The sequence below is a fragment of the Gymnodraco acuticeps genome, unplaced genomic scaffold (assembly GCF_902827175.1).
Source record: "Gymnodraco acuticeps unplaced genomic scaffold, fGymAcu1.1, whole genome shotgun sequence".
In the NCBI taxonomy this organism is placed as follows: domain Eukaryota; kingdom Metazoa; phylum Chordata; class Actinopteri; order Perciformes; family Bathydraconidae; genus Gymnodraco; species Gymnodraco acuticeps.
In genome coordinates this window covers 241,901-269,325 of record NW_022990772.1, presented here as the reverse complement: position 1 = coordinate 269,325, position 27,425 = coordinate 241,901, and the positions used below count along the sequence as shown (strand labels likewise).

General features: G+C 44.1%; 1 protein-coding gene across 3 annotated transcripts in view; it reads right to left on the bottom strand.

The window, feature by feature from the left end:
- Positions 1 to 27,425, bottom strand: part of frmpd3 (FERM and PDZ domain containing 3) — a 108,389-nt gene that overhangs the window by 34,085 nt on the left and 46,879 nt on the right. For 2 of the 3 annotated variants that reach the window (XM_034232618.1, XM_034232624.1), the window contains exon 2: positions 23,125 to 23,240. The exons of the other annotated variant lie outside the window; for it this stretch is intronic. The gene's annotated coding sequence lies outside the window, so the exon portion shown is untranslated. The remainder of the gene's footprint in view (positions 1 to 23,124; positions 23,241 to 27,425) is intronic. 3 annotated transcript variants of the gene reach the window in all.

Genomic DNA, 27,425 nt, shown 5'->3' with positions numbered 1-27,425 from the left:
ATGGACTCGTTCACTATGATATGAGCTGCATCTAAAATGTAGCTCGGAGAATAGGCTTTCAAACTGAGAGGTGGAAGCAGCCATGTGTGGAGATACAACTCCATTGCACTGAAGCTTGGCGGTAACACCGAGATCTTCTTAACCGTCCATTTGGGTCCACTTTACCCATTCATAACACAGCACACTCGGTGGTCTTCTGAAGGTAAAATGCATGCAGCATAAATAAGAGGCAGACTCAGAACCCTTTCCTTATCGCCCGGTGGGCTTTTCTGCGTAAAGTGGTTGCTTATTAGTCCAATGACTATGAAACTTAAGGAAAAAGTGACAACTAATGCTGAAATGTTGAATAAAACCCAATTTAATGATATGCCTACATTTTTTCAACTCTTAATTTATATTATATCTGAACTTCACACGCCTGTGTTCATACATTAAGTGTGTTGGTCTTTTATATAAGGGTGTGGTGATGATGCAATAAAATAAAGCCACAGGTAGTAAAAGTGGAATATTTAAACAGAAACATGGTGTATAGATAAAAGCGATGATGAATATTTTCTAAGTGAAACAGCAGTGCAGGAAAAAAGAAATCAAACAGTCATAGTTTAACAAATCTTCTTTGATAGAAAGTTTCCCGGACTACTTATCTTGAATGTATGTTCTCAGGCTGGGGAGTTTCCACGTGACTGCATCTGATTCATCAGTCAGGAGCTGGAAGGAGATGTCTGGCCTGCAGAGCTCTATATTCTCTCCCCAAAGTCTACCAACCAGCCTGCGCTCTGACGGGAGTCCACCTCTAGAGATTGCGTCCCTAGTTCAACCTTCATTCCTTATCTATTTCTTGTTATTTACCTTACTTAACCTTTCAAGTTGCATAAATACTGCACAAAAAAAGATGTTTCAAAAAGTTTTAAGTGTTGGCAGTGTCGCCAAGCTACCACCAAAGGCTAATACACTTGACCTTTACCAAATAAATCCCTGCCTCCTCCATAATTTCACCGCAAAAGGTTGTATAAATGACACCATTAGCTCACGGCTTTATGTTTCACCTTCATAGTGAAAACGACATGATGAGCTGCTCAGGTCCGGCAGCCTGCAGCCAGCTACAGCCGCCGCCGCCCAGAGCAGGAAACAGAGAGTTTGACAGAAGCAGTGCGGCTCTGTCTCTCTGCTGTCACCCTTCAGTGGAGCACACAGCTCTCTGCAGCTCGTCTGACAGCGGAACGACACAGTGACACCCTTTCTCTACGAAATACAGTGTGGCTGCCTCCCTCTCCTCCCCCTTCTGCTGCCACCCAAGAGATATAACCCGCACGCCCCTCCCAACTCCGCCCTTTTGTTACTACCCATAAAGTGCTCCCAGCCCGCAGCTTGCAGCTCATTTCCATAACCGTCCCCACCTTCTATAATCGTGATTCTGACTCACATTCAGCTATGCATATAGGCAGCGTAAACAATTATTCTGACACAGGCACATTTCCACAAACTCTCTCCCTCTCTCTGTAATATTAATTACTGGATTCTGCTTAACCAAACGAAAAGTGATGTTAACCAAGTCTATTTTAGTTCCTTTGTGCATTTCCACAGAGCAACATAAGGAGAACATTTGAATAAGCTGTAACAACATTTAGTACCACAGTTCTTCCCATATCAATAATTTATTTTATCCTAATGAAAAGATGTGTATTTAAGACTTTATTAACTACTACTACACCCTGCTCTCCACAACAATTACACAACTTACTGATGTGCACCTTTTCTTTGTGTCAGTAATGTATTATACACTACAGCTTTTTAAACAGGAGTTTGTTTGTGCTTATTGAAATGTTGATGTGATTCCTCATACGTGTTGATTTCATCTGTCAGAAGGCTCATTTGTGCCCCAGCCCCCCTGCCGTGCAGCTCTAGGAGCCTCTGAAGCCACTCTCCCTCCCTCTCACTCTCTGACCGCTGACTTATCTAGTGCTGGCATGTTTTAGGGAGTGTGCAGAGAATACCAAGTGGCCGCTCCATCAGGGCTGTAATTATGAGGCCTGCTGAGCTGCCTCGGCCCGCCTGCCTGGGTTCAGCCAGGCAACACTCCTCCTCAGCTTGATCAAAACCTGTCACTGAGCAGCATTGTGTTGCTTTTGTTCTCTCTGTTTTCTGTTGCCACAATACCTCGTCTCTCCATCTATTTATCCAATGGAAATTAGGGCTATATAACTGAGATTAACCTAATTTGTATTAACTGGTCCATCAACTGAATGGCTGCCTTTTTTAGATGTATTATTCAGCATCCTTTGTTGCTGCAGGGCTTTCTTTTAGGAATATAAGAACAGTGCTGCATTATCTGTACGGTAGCATTATTCCTAGTTATTTAACTAAATATTCATATATACATGTATATTTTTTACTATATAACCTTCTGGTCAATGAAACATAAACATTTGTATGGATGCTCAAGGCACTGAAGTAGTGTCAGTGAAAATATTGCAGTCTGTAAAGATTTAGAGATGGGATGTGTCAGTTTTTTTCAATATTTACCAAAGATCCCTGAACTTATAGTGAATTTCACAGTAAAAGCAGAAAATATTTGCCAAACCATTAAAAAGATCGGCTGCTCTCCTTTGGGCTGCTATGTGAGTAGTAGCTTGCAGCTTATTCGTTTCCGAACAGGTTTTTACTAAAAGTAACATTGACTCCAAAACGCCGAGCTGCCTCTTACATCAAACATCCATCCAACCGGATCTTGGCATTGACAGGCGGCAGAGGTTACCAATGCAAACACTTAACTTAGAGGAGAATACTGAAACAAATATCTGTGTTATGTAATTTTACCTTCAGAGACTTCAGTCGAAACCTGAAGAGATATAAGTAGAAAACCTTATAATGGAGTACTGATTAAATAATGTTTAAGCAATATTGTGCGTTTTTAAGTTTTTCATTCATATCATTTGTATGTGTACTGTTTTATTTGCTTGTTCTGAAGCTTCCCTAACCCTAACCACCACACATGGCGTGTCTATATATAAAGATATTACAATATCTGTACTGCTGATACAGAGATCCTTTAGTTTTGAAAATGTATTGTGATCAATTGCGTGAACAAATCCTCAGTCGGGCATACTGTATGCATGAATTCTGCATTCATATCCAGATTCTGAAGAGTTTCCATTTGTTGTCTATTGGACACGTTTGAGCGCTTGTTGTTGAGTTGGTTGTATGCAGATAAACAGTTTGTGTGGGGAGCGAATAGTCAAAACGCATTGGAGATTATGCCATCCCATCGCTAATATCTGATGATGAATTCGCTTTTTAGCACTTAAAGTGGACCTATCATGCTATATTTGAATAATATATGGTAGGGCCATACCTATATAAAACATGTCTGTGAAGTTTTTTTTTCAAAATACCAAACAGATCCTGCATTTTAGCCATGCCTCATTTCGCTCTATTTGCTCTATCCCAGCCCTGTCTTCACAAGGGCTGATTCTGTGGCAAATGAGCTGCAGCTGACCACACCCCCCTGCAAAGGAGGGGGGCGAGGCACGAGCGTCATGTTACCATGCTGTTACCATGCTGTTACCATGCTGTTACCATGCTGTTACCATGCTGTTACCATGCTGTTACCATGCCACGCAACCTCTCATTCTCCTGATAGGTGGAGAGTTGCCCATATAGGCGGAGCACCCCGTTTCTGAAGTCAAAACAATTTCAAATCTGTATCAGTCTGTATCAGATCCATTGCAGCCCCATTTTTAGAGATTTGGGTATGGAGGAAAAGAGAGAGGGTTGTGTTTTCTGACACTTGGTGAGTTCCCTGACACACCGGGGACACATATTCATGTATAAAAGACGTACAAAAGTGCATTATGCATGATAAACTGGCTTTAAACTGGCTACCTGTGACTCAATGCGGTTGTATACATCTTCTCCAAACTCCAGTCTTAACTTCCTTATCGAGCTGTTAACAATCGATTAACATAATGGAGAAGAAGTCTTTCTTTGAATATTAGGGTTAGGGTAATGATTAAGGAATGAAACCCCAGAAATATTGCCCATTTTATCTAGAGCCTTACAGTCGTCAGGTTTATAGATTGAACCAACATTGTACCACTCTTTGTTTTCTAACTCGTGTTTGACTTTATTAAATGCCACATATCCAAAATCAAAAGCTGTGCAAAGAGTTTCCTGGCCCTTAAATTTGGATGCATTGTCGTTCATATCTGTTCTCCCGGATGAGTGCGGTAACTCTGTTTATGTTGCGCAGAACAACAAACAAACAAACAGTGGTGCTTCAAAGCTGCTTGATGATGAAGATCGTATCTTCTCTGAAGATCGTAATCTTTCGTCTTTGATGTGGTGAGATGGTTCAGGGACTTTGTGACACTCCATAATATGCTGTCTGCTGCTCTCACTCTCAATGTGGAGGAAATTAATAAATGCTTGGCTGCTCTTGGTGCTTTAATCCATTTAATGCACCCTGGGCAAAGGAGAGAAGAGAGGGATATGTAGACAGCTGTGATGCACATGTCTAAAAGAGTTTGACTGCTACTTTGAAGCAGAACCGCTGACATTCCTGCTGTGGATGTCTTTGTCATGTATAATTCGTTTTCTCGCATTTGTCAGGGTGTTCACATTTTGAAATAAAGTTCCCTTGATATCCTAGATAAATAAATAAGCATGCTCAACAAATTTCTCTTTGCACTGAGCCACTGCTTCCAATCAATGATGTTGTCTATCCCCAGTGCCCCCCTAACACTGACCTCTGACCCCCCTGTGGCCCCCCTAAAAATTAAAAGTGAAAAAAATTAAAAATGTATGATTTATTACACGATTTATTGAATGACGGAACTAACGTTATTCGTCATTCTAGTCGGACCCATTAGAGCGGTGCACTCAGGACCCATTAGAGCGGTGCACTCACTTTCACTGTCCGGCTGAAGCGCGCGAAAAACAAACACTTTTCATCTCGGATCATCAGAGGCTGTTGCATCCAAGAAAGACTGATTGAAACCTACGTTTCGAGAGACTACCACGATAATTGAAGGTGATTTAAACTATTGTATCCGTGTAATTGTAGATGTAAAGTAGAGATGTAACTGTTCATTGCCTTAATTTTTATATAAATATGATATGGTGTTAGTGCAAAAATTGTACTATAACTTAAGCTGAAGCTAACAGTAATAACTATAAGATATATCTGAAATAAATAAGTGTACTGAAACAAATACCAATAACTGTATTGTATTGTTTTCTTATGCGCAATTACTTCATACTGTCTAGTTCTCTTTTTCGTCCTGCATTTATTGTGCCCCCCTCAGAAAATAACTGGCCCCCCAGTCAAATTAGTCTAGAACCGCCACTGCTCCATGTTAATGGCTGCGATCAATACCATGGCTCCTTATCGGCAACCACAGAGTGATAACTGAGAATGAAGGGGGAGGAAACCATATGATGATTGATTTGTGGAATTAATCAACAAGATTGCAGGTAATGCTCAGGGTGGTCTGCAATATAGGGTACTGAGGAACTTTTATGTCATGATGGTAAAGGTGAAAAAAACATTTTAAATGAGTCTAATTTAGTCCCAGATTACAAACCATATGTGTGATCTAGTAATGTTTTGTAATTTCAGGAATATTACTTTTCTTTCCTAAGCTTTTTTGACGATGCACTAAAATGCATACATCCTTTCATGGTTTTATGCAAAGGCTGTTATAAGGTGAATGAACCCTGCATACGATCTATTGTTCCATTTCAAATCGGACTTGTGAATGTCCCCAAGGTGTTGATTGTGTCAGTGGTGTTCCCTGGCTGCACCTCGGCTCCTCGAGGCCCTGTCACAGCTCATCTCCTCTCCTCTTCAGCGCTGCGTGATAGCATGTGCTCAGCCATGTGTATGAAGTTTGGAAAAAGCAAAGTTGATTGAAAAGAGGAGGCGCTCCGACAGGGGCACTCAGAGGTTACAATACAGCGTTAAGCATTTGGAGGCGAGGGGAAATAAATGAGCGGAGAGGAAGTCAAGAAATTGGCTTAATTCGAATGCAATTTAAAATGAATACGTTGAGACACCAGTTTTTATGGCTGGGCAAAATATTGATGATATATTGAAATCCTGATATAAGACTTGCTGTGGTCTTATTGTCTTATTGTAATATGGCATACGAGTGGTCTTTCCCTCTTTATAAAGGTTGCATTATGATCTACTTATTTATCTCCACACTTACTCATTAAATTCACATAACTGGTAAAACATTTTTTTAAAACCTTACTGTAAATATTTTTGGAAAGCAAAATGTTTCGCCAATTTGAAACAAATGCAGCACTTACAATGGTTCGACTCATTTGTCGCGAATATACCTGCATGTTTCTAGTCGTTCTGAGTTTGTATCTTTATGGTTTATTGCAATTGTTGAGCCGTTCTGGATAAAAGCATCAGCTGAATCAAATGTAATGTAATGTTAAAAAACACCAATAATCAACCCTACAACATCGTCGCCATATCGAGGTAGTTGGTCCAAAACATATTGATATTTGGTTTACTCCATATCGCCCAGCCTTATGTGTTTGGAGTTGTGGTAGCATCACTGCTAACAATGTCTGATCCAGAGATGTTTGGAAGCATGCACGTGTTAGCCCCTCACTATCAACCTATGGGACCTCAGGATAATTAACAGCGGTGCTTTGTGAGACTGTACTAAATTTCAGTTATAGCCTTCTCTCTGCCTCTCCAATGTGCTGCAGACACACAGTAATGGGGTAGGTGCTCCAGAGAAGACGGATGTTTATTGTGTCCACATTTAAGGAGCTGCATGTATTGGGAACACGTGATCAGACTTGGCAGGGCCATTACAGCCCAGCTCAAAGGCAAATAACAACTCGTAGAAGCTAACCTGTCAGCAAAATTACTGCAGCTTTTTGTTACATAATGACAGTGAGGTTAGGTTGGTTCAGACAAAATTGTTTGTTTTTGAGGGATGGGGCTTTCATCTTCAAAGCCACAACTTTGCTGCTCTCATCTTCCCTCCCATGTTGAAATAACATAACAACAAATGATGAAAATTATATTTCAACACATAACTTGATGTGTTATATTTTTCGCCGCATGCTGGAAGAAAATGCATTCATGGGCAAAACCGAGCGTGCACAGTCTCACTTATTTCGTCTTTTTAGTTTGGGGATTTTTGCTGTGACAACGAGAGGGGACTCCGCATGTTTGTGTAGTCAGTCAGTGAGGAGGAGGCAGGCAGGTGCTGAACACCGATATGTTTCTTATCACCGAGCTGCCTCCTCAGCTCATCACGGTCCAACACACACACACACACACACACACACACACACACACACACACACACACACACACACACACACACACACACACACACACACACACACACACACACACACACACACACACACACACACACAAAACTACGCCACCTTGAGTGTAATATAGAGGGAGAAACTCCTCCAACATGTCCTATGTTTTCCCTGTTAATACACTGCATTTCTTCACTCATTGCATTTCAGAGTCTATCTTTGGGATTACATAATAATTCCTGACCCTCTGTAGCTGCAGAGCCCTTCACCCAGAGTATCTTATTAAGAGTATGGCCAAGTGCTGCATTACTCAGACTATGCCAGCATTTGACTAGAGTCATTATCAAGAGGACGGGCTGGACCAGTAGCGAGAAGCTCTGAGGTGACATTTATGATTTCAAGATGAGATTTGTATGTACTTAATTAAGAAATAGCAAGGGACATCAGCCCCTCTCGTCTTCACTGTTCCCCAGGAAAGCTTATTTCATGCTCCAGAAAACATGTACATCACACACGTGCACAATCTTGTGTGTGTGTGTGTGTGTGTGAGAAGCACACAGAAAAACATAATAATGATTCTCAGACACAGCGTCTTTTAGAATGTAGATATATGCAAGCCAACATTTTTTACATTTATTTGGTATAAAGCAGAGCTTTGAAATGGTCTTAATATTTTAGTGGCACACTAGCGACCAATGGCTTTTTTCCTTATCAATGAATCAGCAGGTATTCCTCATTAATAGTTATGTTTACCTTAAGATATCAAAAACATTCAGTCCCCATTTTCTTTTTCAAATGTCTTGGTTGATCCAACCATCAATCCAAAATCCAAAGACAATATATATTTTTAAAAAAAGCAAGAATTGTAAGTTTGGCAATCTGCAAACAGTGATTCCTGTGGTGCTTCTACTTTAACAGGTGATAATTGCTTATTAAAACGGTTACAAGATAGATTTTCAGGAGCAGTGTTGTGCTAGTTACTGAAAAACAGTAACTAGTTACCATTACTAGTTACTTCATTTCAAAAGTAACTCAGTTACTTTACTAGTTACTTAAACCCAAAAGTAATGCGTTACTGTGAAAAGTAACGTTTTGGTTACTTGAAAAAAGGGCTCCCATTAATGCCCTTATAGCCTTCATTTCAGTACTGTTATTGCATTGGAGAATAATACAATCTGTTGATCAACTTGACATGCATTATATGCAATCTGGATTGCATCGATATTAGCTGGCTTTCCATTTTTGTATATTCTTTCTCCAGGTAGTTGGAAAAAGTGTTCCGTCCCATATGCCGTGTGCCGCCCGGACATGGTATCATGCTAACTAGCTCGCTGAAAGCGGGTGACTCCACTGTAGCAATAGCCTGCATGTGTTCTACAACATACCGTGCAATGGCTTTATCGACTTTTCCCTGGCTAGCAGTCCCTTGGTTAAAATCCAGCCGCTGTTGCTTAGGTGGAGGTGGAGTGGCGTCGGCTCAGTCTCTGTGGTCTTAGCTACTAGCTTCGTCCCAGCATGTTGTTTTTGCATTTTTTAAAAGAGATTTGAATGACTGGTTTGGGCAGTAGATAGGATCTTTGACCCGCCAAGACACAACTTACATTTAACAGAAACTTTCTTTTCTTTGTGCTCGACAAAAGTGAAATAGTGAGAATATCTCCAGGTGGAGAAACTAGACTTGAGCTCCGCCGCCGTCATGATAGTCTTGTTAGTAAACAACACAAACACGCCCACAGCCCGTCTCCGCATGTGACACAGGAAGTATCAAAGTACATTTACTCAAGTACTGTACTTAAGTACAGTTCTCATCTCTGTTCGCCTGGCTGTTGACTATATAAAAAAAACGAACGGAGTAACGCACCGTGTAGTAACGGTAACTGAGTTACTGCATTTAAAAAGTAATGCGTTAGAGTACTAGTTACTGCCAAAAATAACGGCGTTACAGTAACGCTGGCCAGGAGAAACAAACTCCCAATAATGACTGAGGAGTTTTCAGGATAACTGTGAATCTCTTAATGACGTTTTTTATAAAAATAACAGACTTTGTATTTTCATCCTTCCTGTATGCAGGAGAGCGTCTATGATTTATGATTACCACATTTTTGACTGTTAGTTTGTTGTTTGCAAGACATATGTCATTCAATAAAGAATAACAAACTAACTGGAAGTAAAATGATTCCAGTATATTTCAGTGCAATATTTCAATGGTTTTAAGTCTATTTATACGATTACTGGTATAATTTATTTAATTCAAATGATCTGTTCTGTAATAATCATGACATTTTCATATTGTGGACTCTAGTTGTTACAGACTGATTTATACGACTGTGAGGCAGTTTCTCTGATCCCTGCTTATTTTCAAACATAATGGCCTTCATATTATTTTTTGAAATACCTGTGGACTCAGTAAGCTATGATTTACATATTCCTCAGGTCAGTTATTGCCATAGCAACATCAAATATCATCTCTAAAACGCAGCAACTGTAAGCCTGAGGGTTTAGGAAGGAGGAGAGGGTATGAGTAAGAGGATACACTGCACTAACCTCTGAGACTGCAGCTACATGCAGCTCTATCATCCTCTCTCTGTTCCTCTATCTCTCTGTCTTAGCTAAATACACGTCACCTCACCCAAGAAATAATAGGATTGATTTAGAAGGCAGAAGGTATCGATATGTGTGTGTCAGTTTGACATGTGCAGCTCTAAATCTATTCTTTATCTTTGTAATCTGAATCATACGTCTGTCTGAGATTCGATTGTCCACTTCTCTTTACTCTGTCTCTTTTTTGACGCCTTTCTTTTTATGTCTGAATGCATATGAATGTGTGTGTGTGGGTGTCCCTGTCGGCGGATTTCAGAGGAGTTAGATCAAATGTAGCCCACAATAGCGTTTGGCAGGACCAAGCGCCATGGGAACTGTGTATCAGAACAACAGTGTAGTGTGTGTAGTGTGTGTAGCAGCTGAGTGTAGTGTGTGTAGCGTAGTGGCTGAGTGTAGAGGAGCTCCGCGGATTGGTCCATTTTGGTTCCGGGAATCGCATGACGTCATGCAATTCCCGGAAGAAACAAATGGAAAAAGAGAAATCTCCAACGAGGCGTTCTGGGGCAGCATAGTCAGGTCTTTTCTGTGTTAGAGTTTTACTACCTACAGGGTGTACTTTGAGGGTTTGTGACTCTGCAGACCGTTTACATGCATAAAAAGCTACATAACACACAAGGGGATGGGTAATAACCGGAAAAGCATGACATGGGCCCTTTAACCTCAGTACCACTTTATATATTTGTATTCAGGTTGTTATATAATATATCATCAACATATTTTAATCTCTTCTTTAAGAAGAAGTGGGAAAAAGAAAGTTTGATACAAGTTCAACTCTGACAATGCTTGCTTAATGAGAAGAGTAGCACTCAGTCCTTTGTTCTTGGAGCCATTCAAATAAAAGACACATTTTACCATTTAAGAGGTGAGACTACATTTGACAGCCCTGGTCTCAAAAGGAGTGAAATTAAATACTTTCACAGACGGAGTAATACTTTGCATCAACCACGTACAGTACAGAGCTTTACTTCACTTGTCAAACTACATTTTTTGCAAATCCAATATCAATTTGCCCGTAAGCCTTTTATGTGTATTTCTGTATCAGTCATTTCTTTTGTATGAAAAGTGGTTGTCAAGATGAAACTCTCAGAATACATAATGACTTCATTAGCGGTCCTTCTCTGTGATTAATTGGAGTGCTGTGTCGCCCAGTGTGACAGAGCCGCTCATTGCCAGACAGTGTTGTGACAGGAGCCGAGCACCATGTTGATGAGTCTGGAGATGATCACACACTGATGTACAGTTGTAAGACACACCAGACGAATCAGCATCCTCACACACATCTTGCAATATCTAAACATGGAGACCCCCCTGAGATAGAAGTAGATTTCAGAATGCGACCTTGCCTAAATTCAGAACTCTACCTGTAATCGCATGATTGCAATGTCACAGTTTTGCCCGCAGTGATAAGCAACAGCAATCTCTGTTTCAACATTTTCCTCCGTTCGTGATATAAACGTGTTGACAGCTGTGTTAGCACCCTAAAGAAGAACATGGCCGCTCTATCTGAACAGGAGAAGAAATACATATAAGGCGCCTCACAGCCTCTTAGCTCAAGGGTCCAGAGATAAGAAAATCCACCGTGTTTGATGGCTGCTGTAAGCTCACGAGGACCAGCGGTAAGAAAAACAAGTTGTATTGACTTCACTCAAGAAACTGAGGGTGGAAGAAGTAAAGGTGTAATAGTTGAAGGAAGTTTGTCAAGTATGGGAGATGCACAGAGAGGTCAGGGATGAAGCGAGACATGGGTCGCGTTGTAAAGATAAGAGCAATCTACCAGAGGCTGAGGATCAGGTTTTGAACTGGCAAACGCTCCACACCACGATTTCCAGCCTGGCCTTTGATGGGTTTATCTGACTGATGTCGGCTCAAACTACTTTGAACAGGGCGTCTGAGGTTAGTACAACAGGGAGAAGCTCTGGTCTGGTCTGAAGGTTTGAAGTCGAACGGCAGACAGTAATTTAACCAATTTGTTCAATACAGCCATTGGAGCGGGTCAGCTCCCATATCAGTAACAGAGCATAAGAGTGTAATGGCAGGGTTGCCAACTCTCACGCATCTGGCGTGTGACACACGCTTTCACTCTCAATCTCACGCTCTCACGCTGCCCAAACTATTCTCATGCCAAAAACAAGATGAACCAGCGATCGTTTTTGGTTGGTTATTTACAATGTTGAGTTGACAGCTGCTCAAGCTGTCGATCCGCTCCCTACCCGCCCCCACCACTCTTAACAACGTTAACAGACAGCAGAGCAGTGGGAGCCGGTTGGTCAATCCCCGACCCGTATTGCGCATGCGCAGATCTAAGATCCAGTAGAAATGATAACAAGTAAAAGTCTGCTGCTTATTGTTCTACTAGGCCAAACATAGAGTCAAAGAGTATATGAGAGTGAGACTGTGTTAATTAATATATTTGACAGTTTGGAGTAAGTCTGTAGTTCTCATTCATAACACTCCGTTCGATGTCTCACTATGGGATGCGCCTCATCGCGGAGCAAACAGAAGCATCAATCTCATTACGCCAATCCTGATTGGCTGGAGATCTTGACGTCAGCGTCAGGGAAATCACCCTCTATAAGTAGCTTGCGCCACAACGCATGCGCCATTCAAACACCTCTTCTCGCTTCAGAGCACATCTCTATGGTAGCCGGACAAGCTTCACGGTCCACAGACTGAACCCAAATATCCATTTCGGTCGACGGGCGCTTGCCGGCTACTCCTTCTGCTTCGCAGGAAGACGGTCATTACTAACGCTAGTTATTGTTGAAATCGACCTCGCCGCTCTCTTTCCCCGGAAAGTAAGCTAGGTCTGATTTTTTCAAGCTAGCGTTAGCTTGCTCCCTCACTACCGACACCACGGTAGCGAGGAAGTCTTTTCTTTTCTCTTCCCCACGGAGGAGGAAATGATTAAAAGGAGCATACTGCCACACCAGTCAGTATTCTCTGGGAATAACAGACCCACACCGTCCTTTTCTCCGGATTAAGGACAGGGTGGTTACCTCTTTTTCTCCCAACCTACCTGTTGAGAGCGGGTCCTCTCCTCGCCACGAGGCGAACAAGATGGACGCCCCTCTCCCTCACACCAGAGGAGTCAGGGACTCGGTGGCTCGATTCTGCGGCTGCGGGTTGAAGATCTCGGGCACAGACACACACCAGGTCTGCTCGTCCTGCCTCGGGCTGGAACACGCCCGAGGCGCTATCGACAACCCCGGCTCGTGCGGACATTGTGTCCGCTTCATCGTAAATAGCCTCCGCCGACGGCTAGCATGCCAAGCTAGCCTGTCGGAGCAGGAACCCCCCATGTCCTCTGACCTGCCGGCCGGCAGTCAAGACGCGGGGGCATCTGCCACAGAGAGTGAACCCCTCTCCATGTCGGTCTGGGGCTCAGTATCTGCGATGGCCGCAGAACCGGATTCCCGCGCCCTGGCAGGCCGGGACTCGGTGGCGGCAAGACACGCGGGAACGGGACCCCACGCTTTACCGAGCTGGGGCTCCCAGTTAGACCTCACCATGGTCTCACCCGCGGAGGATGTCCTCGAGCTGGATTACGACGAGGACGAAGAGGACGCCTCGGTGTTCCTCCTGTCCGAGTCGGATGAACATGAAGAGGACATCTTCATGTCATCGGCTCAGGCTGTAAAGCCTGGAGCGAGGGCTGCTCTCCCAGACGATAGCATACCAGCTTCGCCCTGTCTGAGTATGGACCTGCAGGCCGTGTGCAAACGCGCTGCGGCCAGACTCGACATCCCGTGGCCTGAAATGGCCAAGGAGACCTCCAGGTCCCGCTACGAAGGGAAACATTTTCCCCAAGCAGCGCGGACAAAGAGACAACTCCTTCCGGTCTTCCCGGAGATGTTGGATGAGGTGTCAGTCTCGTGGAGAGACCGGCCCTTCAGCAACAAGGTCCCAATCCAGGGTGCCTCCTCCGTAGACTGTGACGGAATGGAGAAGCTCGGCCTGCTCCGCATACCGCCCATGGAACCGCTGGTAGCAGCCCACCTCCTACCGAGGATGGGCCCGTCACCAAGCAGGAACCCCACGCTGCCGGCAAAGTCGGAACGATTTCAGTCGACAATGACTGAACGGTCCTACAAAGCCGCAGCGTTGTCCGCCAGGGCCCTGAATGTGGCCTCGCTGCTAACCGCTTACCAAGCGGAGCTCTGCGAGGACCTGTCGGGTAACCCGGGGGCAGCCACTCTGGACGAGATGGCAGCGGTCACAGACATCTGTCTCCGTGTCCAACGCTGCGCCGTCCAGGCCACGGGTAAGGCAATGGGGATCATGGTGGTGCAGGAAAGAGCGAGATGGCTCAACCTCACCAACCTCCCAGACCGGGAAAAGGAGGATGTGCTGGATATGCCCATCGTTCCCGAGGAAATTTTCGGCTCCGCTCTTGCTTCCATGCAAAGGAGGTGTGAGTCGAAAAAGAGGGAGGACGAGGCACTCCACCTCTGCCTCCCTCGAAGGGTCCAGCCGCTGCCTTCGCAGCAGCAGTCCTTCGCAGCAGCAGTCCTTCGCAGCAGCAGTCCTTCGCCCAAGCTGCCTTGAACCCTGCTCGGTTTAAAACACAGAAAACGCAGAGGTCGCAGCCCGCCCCGAGTCCCCAGCCCAGGCTGGAGACGAGGGCGAGCTGGCCCAGAAAATCTCCGGTTCCGGCTGCAGCTCAGGCGCAGCCAACCCAGAATTTCGGCCAGCAGGCGAGGAAGAAGAAGCGAGCGGCGTGACAGCCCCTCCTTCTCCCCTCCGTGACAGAGCTGGAAGTCCACGGTTCCCCAGCTCTAAATGTGTTCCCGCCGCCTCGAGAGATGCCTCAACACCATCCTCAAGTCCGCAAAAACACATGTCACAAATCTGTTTGTTCCTCTGTCATTAAACATTTGCCGCTGACGCATCCAGGCCGAGGGCCGAGGGCGCAGCTCAAAAAAATGATAAGAAAAACAATAAAACCAATAAACAGCCCGCCAACTGTTCCCCTTCTGAGAGCAGCTTCGGCATCTCTCAAAAGGCGGATTACAGGCGGGTCTGTGAAGGCACCACCGTCACGCGCATGCGCAGTGCCGGCTGGGGTTTTAAAAGCACCACCGCCACGCGCATGCGCAGTGCCGGCTGGGGTTGTGAAGGCACCACCGTCATGCGCATGCGCAGTGTCGGTGGGGATTGTCGAAAAGGGGCACCACTGTGTTCAGACACTAGAGGGCCCCATAACACAACAAATAGAGACTCAGAGGGGAAGAGATGTGACATCTCCACTGGCTCTAAGGAGCATGCAGTGGAAGATGCTCACATCATCTGCTTGGGTTTTCAAGACAGTAACACGGGGCTACAGACTCCAATTCGCTGTCACCCCCCCTCGCTTCTCGGGCATTCTGCATTCGCAGGCCCGAGGAGAGTCAGCCCATATTCTGGAGAAAGAGATTCTCTCTCTCCTAGAAAAGAGGGCTATATCTATTGTACCCGCCGAGCAGAGTCAGGGCGGCTTCTATTCCAAGTACTTCCTCGTTCCCAAACGGGGAGGGAACGGAATTCGGCCAATACTTGATTTGAGGGCTCTGAACAAATATCTAAGAAGATATAAGTTCAGAATGCTCACTCACACATCTCTGCTGCGGCTCGTGCGACAAGACGACTGGTTCACATCAGTCGACCTGAAAGATGCGTATTTTCACATCCCAGTATATTACCCACACAGGAAATATCTGAGATTCGCATTTCAGGGGATCTGTTATGAATACAGAGTCTGTCTGTCTCTCAGTCCAAGGGTGTTTGTACGATGTACGGAAGCCGCGATAGCCAGGGTCGGCTCTAGAACAAATCGAATGGGGGGGCAATCATTTACCAAGGGGGGGCACACACTGCCGTCAACAACCAACACACCAACGCAACTTCAATTTAAAAAAACATGCTGTAAAGTCTATTGTCTTTCACACACATTGCAGGGGTGTAGTGCTATTGTATAGCGCACCTATGACTTGTGCATACATGCACGGTTGTGGCTGGCACGACCACCAAAACAGAAACATATAAGGACAGAGGGTGTCGTTTTCTCATACTGATATTCTGCACAAACTGTGCTGTTGTATTTGTTGTAAAGTGTCTTTACTGTAGGTTATTTTTTTATTATATGTACAGCACTTTGGCTCGACCAAAAATCGTTGAAAAATGTGCTATATAAATCAAACTTGATTTGATTTGATATGGACATAGGCCACCATATAACAAGTGTGCAAATGTATTTAGTATCCTATCCATGTGAACATGTTTTAGGTGGGGGTGGACCTAACCTCCTCTAGGAGGGTCTGGGGGCATGCTGCCCCGGGAAGATTATTTTTAAAATATTGAAGTTAAATGCATCAATCTGGTGCACTTTGAGAGCAAAATGAAGAGATCTATGGATAGCCTACACTCAGCATCCATATGAAACAGAACTGTACACAGATTTACTTTTTCTTTATGGATATTTTACTAATCATTCCCCTTTTAAACTGTATTCTTGTGTTACTGTCCTATAGTATTTCATACCCGTTTTTCATTTATTCTCTCTTTAATAACTATAATGATCATATAAAGGTATTCCTCGAAAATACTTACATAAATGGTGACCAAACCGTTTGAGACCCACTGAGATAACTTACACTAAAGTGAACTATCTAAACACTGAGAGAGTCCTTACCTCACTGAGCTGACGTTATAAGATCCTCACAGTCTGACAGGAGAGGACTCTCCTCCACCTTGGTGTAGAAACAGCCCTTTATATCCGTTAGCATAGCTAGCTAACCAGATGCTAACAACATTCCACGTTACCGCTCGCGAACTCACAAAATGCGCTCGTGCCACACACACACAGAGCCGAGCTTGAATGAAACACAGAGACCCATGTACTTGTACTGTACTGTATATCATATTATTTTCGATGGCTTTACTCTGTATAATCAGTATAACAGATGAACAGATCGCCACTGGGCTTTCATCTAAACACACAGCCACGTAATGATAACAAAAAAAAGGTCGGGGGTCATTGGTCAAGCAACACACCAATCAGAGAGCAGCAGTGAGCACACCTCAGGCTGTGTTTTATATTTGTATTCTTTATTTCTGATGTATTTCACACAAAAAACCTTTAGTGGAAACGTTTTCACTTATATGATTACAAAAAGAAAAAAACGGCAAAGTGGCAAGGCTTGCCAACCCTGCGTTGGGGGGGCACAGTGACTCATTTGGGGGGGCATGGCCCGCGAATGACCCCCCATGACGCCGACCCTGGCGATAGCCCCGTTAAGACAACAGGGTATTCGCCTGGCGACCTACCTGGACGACTGGCTGCTTCTCGCACAGTCGGAGCAGGAGGCTGTTACGCAGACAAATGTCCTCGTAAAGCACCTGCTCAACCTGGGTTTCATAATAAACACAGAGAAGAGCATGTTGTGCCCCGCACAGACTATACTCTTCCTGGGTTTACACCTGAACTCGGTGCCCTTTTCAGCTCGCTTGTCAGCGGATAGAGTGAAAGCTTTCAGAGCTTGTCTCGCTCTTTTCCAGCTGCGCAAACATGTTCTCTTCAGATCATGCCTGCGATTGCTGGGGCTCATGGCGTCAGCCATCCTGGTCGTACGACTGGGACGCTTACACATGAGGGAGTTTCAGCGCTGGGTGGCCGCCCTAAAACTAAACCCTGCACGCCATGGCGCGCGGAGAGTGATGGTTACTGTGAAATGCGTAATGGCACTGCGCCACTGGCTGCACCCGACTTTTCTAGTACGAGGTGTGCCTATGGGTGCTGTCCTTTCACGGAAAGTGGTCACCACGGACGCATATCTGACAGGTTGGGGAGGTATTTATGAAGGTCGCCCGGTGAGGGGTCTCTGGAGCAGAGACCTCCAGCGGGCGCACATAAATTACCTGGAGCTTTTAGCGGTATTTCTCACCCTAAAACGCTTTCTGCCTTTCCTCAGGGGACATCACGTCCTCGTGAGGACAGACAATACGACCACAATATCGTATATTAACCGCCAAGGGGGTTTGCGTTCTCTCCAGTTACACACACTGGCGCGCAAACTTATCCTATGGAGTGGTAGGAGTCTCCTCTCTCTGAGAGCGACGCACGTACCGGGAGTGAGGAACCTCGGGGCAGATCTACTGTCCAGAGGTATACCACTTTATGCAGACTGGACTCTACATCCAAGGATTGTGAGCCAGCTGTGGGTGCGTTACGGCAGAGCCGCGGTGGATCTGTTCGCATCGAAAGACAACGCTCAGTGTCAGCTGTTCTTTTCAATGCGCGATCTAAATGCACCGTTAGGCGTGGATGCACTCGCGCACAATTGGCCCCCGGGCCTTCTGTACGCGTTCCCACCCCTGGCTCTGATACCCCCAACTCTGGCCAGAGTGAGAGAGCAACGCCACACACTTATCCTGATAGCTCCGCACTGGCCAGCTATGTACTGGCTAGCGGAGATATATCAGCTGCTGTGCGGGCAGCCATGGCAGCTCCCACTACGCAGGGACATACTGTCCCAAGCGGGGGGGGCGATCTTTCACCCACACCCAGAGCGCTTGGCTCTATGGGCCTGGCCCGTGAGTGGTACAATCTAAATACAGTGTGACATGACGCTGACCCTGGCAGCTGCCAAGCGAGCCAGTGGCACTCATGCACTATCTGTACAGTTTTCATGCACTCAGTTTGCCCCAGGGCAAACAGAGTGTGGTTAAAGCCTGACCCTGCCTTTATCTTAAGGCGGTCGGTTCGGGTACCACATTTGACATTAAGGCATCCCCCCCGCCACTGTATTCCTCCGGGGAACAGCGGCCGGATTTGCCGTGTCCAGCCCGTGCTTCACGCACGTACAGGGACAGATCAAGGGTGCTTTGTCATAATGACCAACCCCTTGTGTCCTGGGCTAACCCTTATAAGGGCAAGCCTGTTACTAAGCAACGGCTCTCCCACTGGTCTGTGGAAGCAATTGCTTTGGGGCTCATACGAGTCAGAGTTCGCAGGCACCCTCGGGTCCGCGAGCTCTTTCGACTCAGAGTCTGGCTGCATTCTGGACTCTGTCCAGGATGTCTCCCATCAAAGACATTGGTGCAGCGGCGAGCTGGTCCTCGCCGCTCACTTTTGTCTGCCTCCTAACAGGCTGGACGTTCTGCTCCCAGTGTGACTCAAGCAGTGCTGGGCACCTGGTTGAGTCAGAGCTCTACCTGTTAAGTTCTGGTTGGTTTGGTGATTTTCGAGATAAGCTCGTCTGGCAATACGGGAGCTACAATTTCCCATAGTGAGACATCGAACGGAGTGTTATGAATGAGAACTATAGGTTACTTACGTAACCCCAGTTCTCAGAGTAACATGAAGTGAGATGTCTCACCAGACGGCCCTCCTTGCTATGGTGAAGCGAGAAGAGGTGCTTATTTTTAATGACGCATGCGTCGTGGTGCAAGCTACTTATAGGGGGTGATTTCCCTGACGCTGACGTCAAGATCTCCAGCCAATCAGGATTGGCGTAATGAGATTGATGCTTCTGTTTGCTCCGCGATGAGGCGCATCCCATAGTGAGACATCTCACTTCATGTTACTCTGAGAACTGGGGTTACGCAAGTAACCTATAGATTTGTGTGTGTGTGTTTCATGTATAAGCCTCTCACGATAATTAATTTTGTTGGATACATTTTCCAGGAAATTATTGCGATAAACGATAATATTGTCGGCACCGTTGTATGACCATTTTAGACCACTGACATAATGATAATATATAATAATAATTCAAGTACATCCTTTCAAACGATCGAGTTCATTTTTATTTATCCTACGATAAGTCAATTAATTGCTTATCGCGACAGGCCTATGCACACAATAAAACAGTGGAAACAAACATGTGTTTGACTTTCATTAGTGAATGAAACTTTGTGCCCTTTATAGTCTGTGTCCAATATTCTGTATTCGTATATATATCCTATATATATGCTAAGGTCCCGCTACTGACACGATAGCAGTCATTTAGTGCGCATGTGTAATTAAACCCATTATATCAAAATCTCACTCCACCCAGGTACCCAAAGTTGGCAACCCTGGTAATGGGCCTCGCTCGGCCTCACTCGGCCTCGCTCGGTTTGGTTAGGCCTTATTAGGCCCGGCTCACTTTAATGCTGCGCTTCCATTACAGTTTAGGAACTGGGGCAGTTACTATAGTAACGCAGTGTAGGCGGAGCCGTGACGTCATCTTCAATGAGCGCCCCAGAAAAACAACACAGCCGTTAGCTCTTAGCACTCAGAGCTCACAGCTCCTCATATCTGTTCAGAAACTAGACAAAAGTTAAACAAGTACAAACCACAGACTGCCTGTGTCATGGCGAATACAGTCGCTGGTTTATTTATGTCTGTATCGGCCGTTGTTGTGAGTGTGGACGGTCGGAGCATATATAACGTTAGCTTAGCCAAGCTCCATTTAGAAAACACGCATTTTAAAAGGGTTTTTCGCCTGCCGTCTGTCTGCAGACTTGTCAAAGCATTAATTCATGGTTTTTACTAACCGGTATCAGTATGTTGTTACTTCGGCATCATTTTGAAACGTGTATTACAATTAAATCACGGTCAAATATGTTCATCTTGTTGTAGTTGTAGCCCCCTTGCCAGCGATTATCTCTCTAGTTTAGCATACTCAGCCCGACTCAGCCTGGTTGTTCCTGGCCCTAGAACCACGATTTAGTCAGGCCAGAAAAAAGGTGAAAAAGTAGCCCCGGGCCAAAACTAGGCCAAGTGGAAACGCAACCAAAAACGGGCCCCGCACGGCTCGGCACGCTTAAAGCGAGCTACCCGCTGCAGTGGAAACGCAGAGGATTCTAAACTGGAGGGGATTGCTGATTTAGACTTTGTGAAAGTGCAACTTCACTGAATTAAAATACATCTCTTTGTTAAAATTGTACAAGCTCTAAGCAGGGATGGGACTTCTTCTGGGTGGTTCAGATGGGGTCTCGGTTCATATCTGTTAGCTTAGTCTTTTTTGCAAGAAAATCCCACATTCATCCCATAATCAGTGACGGCTTATACATCATTAAGGTAGAAAAAGGTAGATTGGAAGAGTCCAATGCATTCCTACTGAGCCACCTTTGCATTTGTAGGATGTCTGTAGTGTTTCTGATGCTGGAACAGTGGTTTATGTGTACCGCAGCCGGGACTGTAAGCTATTATTTTGTACCAGCATGCAACAGACAGCAGATCACATAGGAATTTCCCAGCAAAAGCATCATATGAAGGTGAAAACAAACCCCCTTCTGATAGCAACATCTTCAATATGCTTGAGTGGCTGTTTATATTCCCTCTAGCAGATCACACAGGCTTTTTTTCTTTTTGCTGAATCTCTATCCCCTGCACACCAGCTCCTCCGTGGCCTCCTCCACTCTGCACAGTCTGCTCCAATCTCTGTGAAGCAGTGAACAACGCTGACCTCATAGACATTTAAGAGTGGCACTTTCTTTGTGAGATGCAACCATATTCACATGTGGAGCTAGAGGAACAGGTTGTTTTGTGTTTCTTTCTCCTTCAAACTTTCCCAGTAGCATCTCGAACAGTAACTCCGTCCAGACTGAAATGTCTGAACAACTTTGAGATAAATTGCCATAATTCACATAAGCCTTGATGTTACTTCATGTTAAGTGCTCATATAAAAACCTGGCATAATAAACTAAGATGTTGTACGTGGTGAGCATCTAGCATTTAGCTTAATGCACTGCTGTTCAGCCTCACTTAGCGGCAACAATGTAGACTCCTTTTGTAAGATCATTCCTTAGCGTTAGCTGTTTAGGCTAGCTCCTCATGACATATATGCGTTACAACGATTTAGTTAAGTATACATGGGCTGTATAATTGATTGTGCAGCAGAGACGGATTTACACTTTACCTAATCAGCCACTTATAGAATTCGTTTTTTCTCTTTACAATTCCTGATCAATGACCTCGTACGTTTGCAGTCTTTTCCTCTCCTTCAGATGTTGTAAATAACAGCTCAGCGTGCTACCCACTCGGCGGATATAAAAGATGCACAGCGGGCTTTTTAATTGTAGTTTCCCCCTGATAATCCGTTTTTAATAATTTATTCAAAAGCAAGGTGATGAAATACGCGGCAGTGAGAATAGAGGGTCCTAACAAGCATGAGTGGCCACCTCTGTGAGACAAAAGGGGGCCTCTGAGTTGATTATAATCCCAAAGCGCTGTGGGGATAAACAACATGTTTTTGATGTTTGTTACCATTGTTTTTCATATGCTAATTAAGTAAAGCCTCCAACTGTGTTTTTCTTTTTGCGGAATACAATGTGCTGCTTTAACACAAGGGACAATGCTTGGACATTCTATATTTATCTGTAATACTTATAATGGTGTGTACAGTACATTTTCCATACATATCATTTTGACTGCGGCAAATTTGATCACTCTATGGCCTGCAGTCATTTACTCTACCGCACCGTTAAACTGCCTCACACACATCCTGCCTCACACACACCCTGTGATGGGAAAAGCCATTGGCTGATGTACCTGGCTATAACGGAGAACCCACCACTCTGCATCAGCTCACTGGCATGGAATCAATGCGGAATTGCAGATGTGAGCAAAAGCTGCAGAGGACACACACACACACGCACACACACACACACACACACACACACACACACACACACACACACACACACACACACACACACACACACACACACACACACACACACACACACACACACACACACACACACACACACACACACACACACAACCCGCTGCAATCGTGACAACAAAAGCTTCCCACCAGGAGAGCGTGCCTGAGCCCTAACAGGATATAACTAGTGTTTTGGAGAGAATGAGAAGGTCATAGGGTAACACACTGGGAATAATTAGGTGTGACTTCATTTAAATGGTCCATTACAGCAGAATGATCAGTCAGCAAGAATGAGGTTATACAATTTAACTCTATACAGTAGCTTTCGCCTATAGCTCACATTGATAAAGGACTTAGCACACAATCCTTATAAGATTAGGTGTTATATTCTTCTGTTGAATCAAGCTGAGTATGAAGGAATCCCATGATGTATGTTCTGTCTAATAGCCCTCTTCGCTTGGTTCTGGCTTTATTGCTGCTATGTAAATGATCTCACAGAGTGATGTTACCACAGGGATCCAGAAGGAGTGGTGTACAGCCTTGGCTCATACAAACCTCTCAGAAAAGGGAAGGCAAAAAGTGTACTTACGATCTCTGAATGCTGACTCGTGGACAGGAGGTGCTTCTGTCCTGCAGGGGTCACAAACACTCACTCACACACACACACACACACACACACAATCGTCTGGTCGCTGGTGTGTGTACCTGTTGAGAGGAACAGAAGCACAAAAGGCTTGAAATGTCGATGCTGGATAACCCACAGTGTTTGGTAGAAGACGGAAGTAAGCACAAATGTCAAATAATATGTAGAACGTGCTTCGAATGATAGATATCCTTTATTTTATTTAACCAAGTAAAAGTGTCATTGAGATTAAAATCTTTTTTTCAAGAGCGACCTGTCCAAGAGGGCAGCATGAACAATGGTACAACAAATGAACACTAAACAATACAGGCAGAGGAATACAGCTGTCGTAAAACACAAATGAAACGGCACATTACCCAGTCAATATGCAAATATAAGAAACTGTTATAAAACATTAAAAACTGGCACAATTTGAAAGTGTTACATAGATACATTAGTTAATACGGTAAAACACATTTAATCACTACTGATCAAAGTAATGTGTGGGTTAGTAACACTAGCTCACAGCCGTTATTTGGCTTACATATTCATTCATTCATAAGACTCATTTTAAAATGCATCAGCTGCAGAAGTTCAGTGTTTTCAGTGGTATTCTAGTTCACTGCACACACGTACTGTAAGGCTTAACACAGGTGTAATGTGTTGCCCTGCAGAGATGGTTTACAAATGGAACAGAATACATTATATTAGTACAAGTCAGCTAATCTACATAAGACAGAAGTTCCTTTTCTAAAATTCAGATTCACAGGTTGGTGTTTTTGCTGCGTCTGTTTACACTGCGGCACACTTGATAATGTCGTATCATCAGTTGAAATACCACCTTGTTTCACGCTCTTTTAATTCCATTGCCTTTTATTACTCGAGTGTGAACGACTAGAAATGAAGTCTGTTCTGCAGCGGGTGATAAACTCATCAACAAAATATATATGAGCATTCTAACCGTGAGCAGTCAAAACTGAGGGTTTCACACTTCATGTTGCTATGGACCGTAACGGCCCCTCTCTACTAACAACGTATTGTTCTTAACGTATAAGATTGCTCTAATTAGAAATGAGATCACAAGCACGCTTTCAGATAGACTCTCACTTGATGTTTATCAGGCTGTTTGCACTTCCATGGTTCAAAGTCATTTTTCAAACCCTCTGCTACATTATTCCAGAAAATGAAATAAATAAATCTATGTGCTTAACCCCTTAAATGTTTATAATGATGTTTACACCCGGGGCACAGACTGGTGTTAGAGACATCAATGCAACACGTTTTCAATGTTTCATTTGTTGTGTTAGAGTATCTTCTGAAACTTCACTCGTTCATTTCTTCTAATCAAGCATACCATGTTAAAAATGGTATGGGGGGGAGTGTGTGGGAGGGAAACTCCCTCTGGAATGACCTTTGGGATTTTAGCCTTTGCAGACCATAGACATGGACAACAATATATCTATATATATATATAGCTCTGGAAAAAGTGAAGAGACTGTAGAGGAAACTTCTGTGTAGCTATGCAGTGGGAGTCACCGACTCAGGAAGGAGACACGGGAAGAGCAGTAGCTTTGATGTCAAACACATGATGGTTTATTTGGAGTTAACGGCCGGAGGATTCACATCACAAGTCCAAGAGTCAGAGGTTCTGACTTCACGGTAGAGTTGCCACGTCAATTCTGAAGAACTCTACCCCAGACCCGTGTATTTAGCTAGTTCCGAGAGCATCATCAACATGCTGCATAACAAGATAGAATGATAACACCTCTATCAGCTGACGCCAACAGGCAGGAACAGGGAGACAAAACACTGAGAGCACAGCAGCCAAGGTTACAGGTGCCTGTGCTCAGTCAGGACAGTTTGAACTGATACACTGGGTCAAAGTTATGGGCCTTGGAAAATATTCCACAACAGAGACCACTGCAGAATTATCAGTTTCTCTGGATTGACTATTTATAATTATGTGTTTGAGTGAAATTAACATATCAAGGGACTTGACACTCTAGCAGATCATATTGAGTTCACTTGTATGCCCAAAACGACACATGAATGAGAACAAAACATCATAATTACAATAATAAAAGGCATCATCATCTATGTTACCATCCTTTCAGCTCCAGGGTCTACTTTCTGTATCCTGTTTGTTGAGGTCAGTGTGAGCCGGTTTCATGATGCTGCGTGTCTGTTTGTAGGAGGAGTCACATCTCACACAGCTGGACAGTAACTACAACAACAACAGTCCTCTCAGGCTCAATAGCTCGTTTCCGTAGCGACTGAAACTATTTCTTCTGCACTGGTCGTATTTCTGCTATGACAGTAAAGATAGAACATGATGGAGACTAATTGAAACATGTTAAATATCCGTCCTCATCCAGACAATGTTGTTGTGTATATGTCTGTAACTTGTGTCTACTGATTCTCAGCACTCTTTGCACGAGTCCCTTTCGATGATGCCTTTTATTATTGTAATTATGATGTTTTGTTCTCATTCATGTGTCGTTTTGGGCATACAAGTGAACTCAATATGAACTGCTAGAGTGTCAAGTCCCTTGATATGATAATTAACTAACTATCCCTACTACTGAAACATGCCCTGACATTTTATTTTATCACACATTTTTTAATAGAGACAGACTGAATTCCTCTGCTCTTGTTGCGCGCAGTGTGTTTTCACATGTCCAATGTAGAATCCCAGATAAGATTCAGATCTGACTTAATATTAATTAACACCAACCAGGCCCAGTGGTGCTTCCTGTAGATGTTTCATTAGCTTGCACAATGACCGGCTTCTTGTGCCACAGTACAAAATGATACCCTCCAACAGCAACATGCACTAAAGAGGCCAAGGGTCTTTTAAGTGTTTAACTGTCAAAAGAGCACTTGCACAACACAAAGCTGGACAGACACAATAGACACAAGAGCATTAATCAATCAATCAATCAATCAATGTTTATTTATATAGCCCAATATCACAAATGTTACATTTGTCTCAGTGGACTTCACAGTTTGTACAGAATATCAGTATGACAATACGACACCCTCTGTCCTTAGACCCTCACATCGTACAAGGAGAAACTTCCAGAGAAAACCCACAGTTTAAAGGGAAACATGGGAGAAACCTCAGGGAGAGCAAGAGAGGAGGGATCCCTCTCCCAGGACGGACAGACGTGCAATAGATGCCGTGTGTAAATTGAAAAGATAATACATTTGCAACATAGGTAGTCCAAATGTTTGGAAATGCATGTGTGTATAATAGGAAGATGAATCCACGAGGATATCCATCCAGGACCTATGATCCAGGACCACAGCCACGACTCAAGATCCAGGGCTCGCGATCCAGGACAGAGGAGCGCAGGATCACCCATGACTCCGGATCCCGGCGTATATAGACACCAAAAAGAAAGACATTTGGGGAAGCTGGGTTAATCGGAACATGAGAGTACACAGGTATAGACAGAGAGAAGGAAGAAGTAAGATGTCCCCCGACAAACTAAGCCTATATCAGCAAAACTAGGGGCTGAATCTAATCAGCCCTAACTATAAGCTTTATCAAAAAGGAAGGTCTTAAGCGCACTCTTAAAAACGGATAGGGTGTCTGCCGCCCGAACACAAACTGGAAGCTGATTCCACAAATGTGGAGCTTGATAAGAAAAGGCTCTGGCTCCCATTGTACTTTTAGAGACTCTAGGAACAACCAACAACCCTGCATTCTTGGAACGCAATGCCTTAGTAGGACAGTAGGGTATAATGAGTTCTTTAAGGTAAGATGGCGCCTTCCCATTAAGGGCTTTGTAGGCGAGAAGAAGAATTTTAAATTCTATCCTGTGTTCTATAGGGAGCCAGTGTAAGGCAGCCAGAACAGGAGTAATGTGGTCCCTTTTCCTAACTCTGGTTAACAGCTCAAAGATTTGTGAAAGTTAAGACATTGTTGTCCTCTTGCCATTTACATTGACAAATCAGTTTCACCCTGCAGACATCAACTGATAAGGCAGAAGATAATTACTAAAACTTGTGTTAGTGTATTTATTACAATGTGATAATATAAGAACATTAGTTAAAAATAAGATTTCCGTTTAAGAATAGTTTTAAAGTCTTAAAATTAGGTTAAAAGTTTGTATGGCCATATATATTGACATTTGAATGTATAGAGAAATTCTGATACTTGTATTTCTGAGTTTGCAGCCCTTAATAATGTCATAATGACTTTTGCCTTCTGTTTTGCATTCAGGAGACATTTGTGTTGCATTGGAAAGTGAAACATTGCTGAG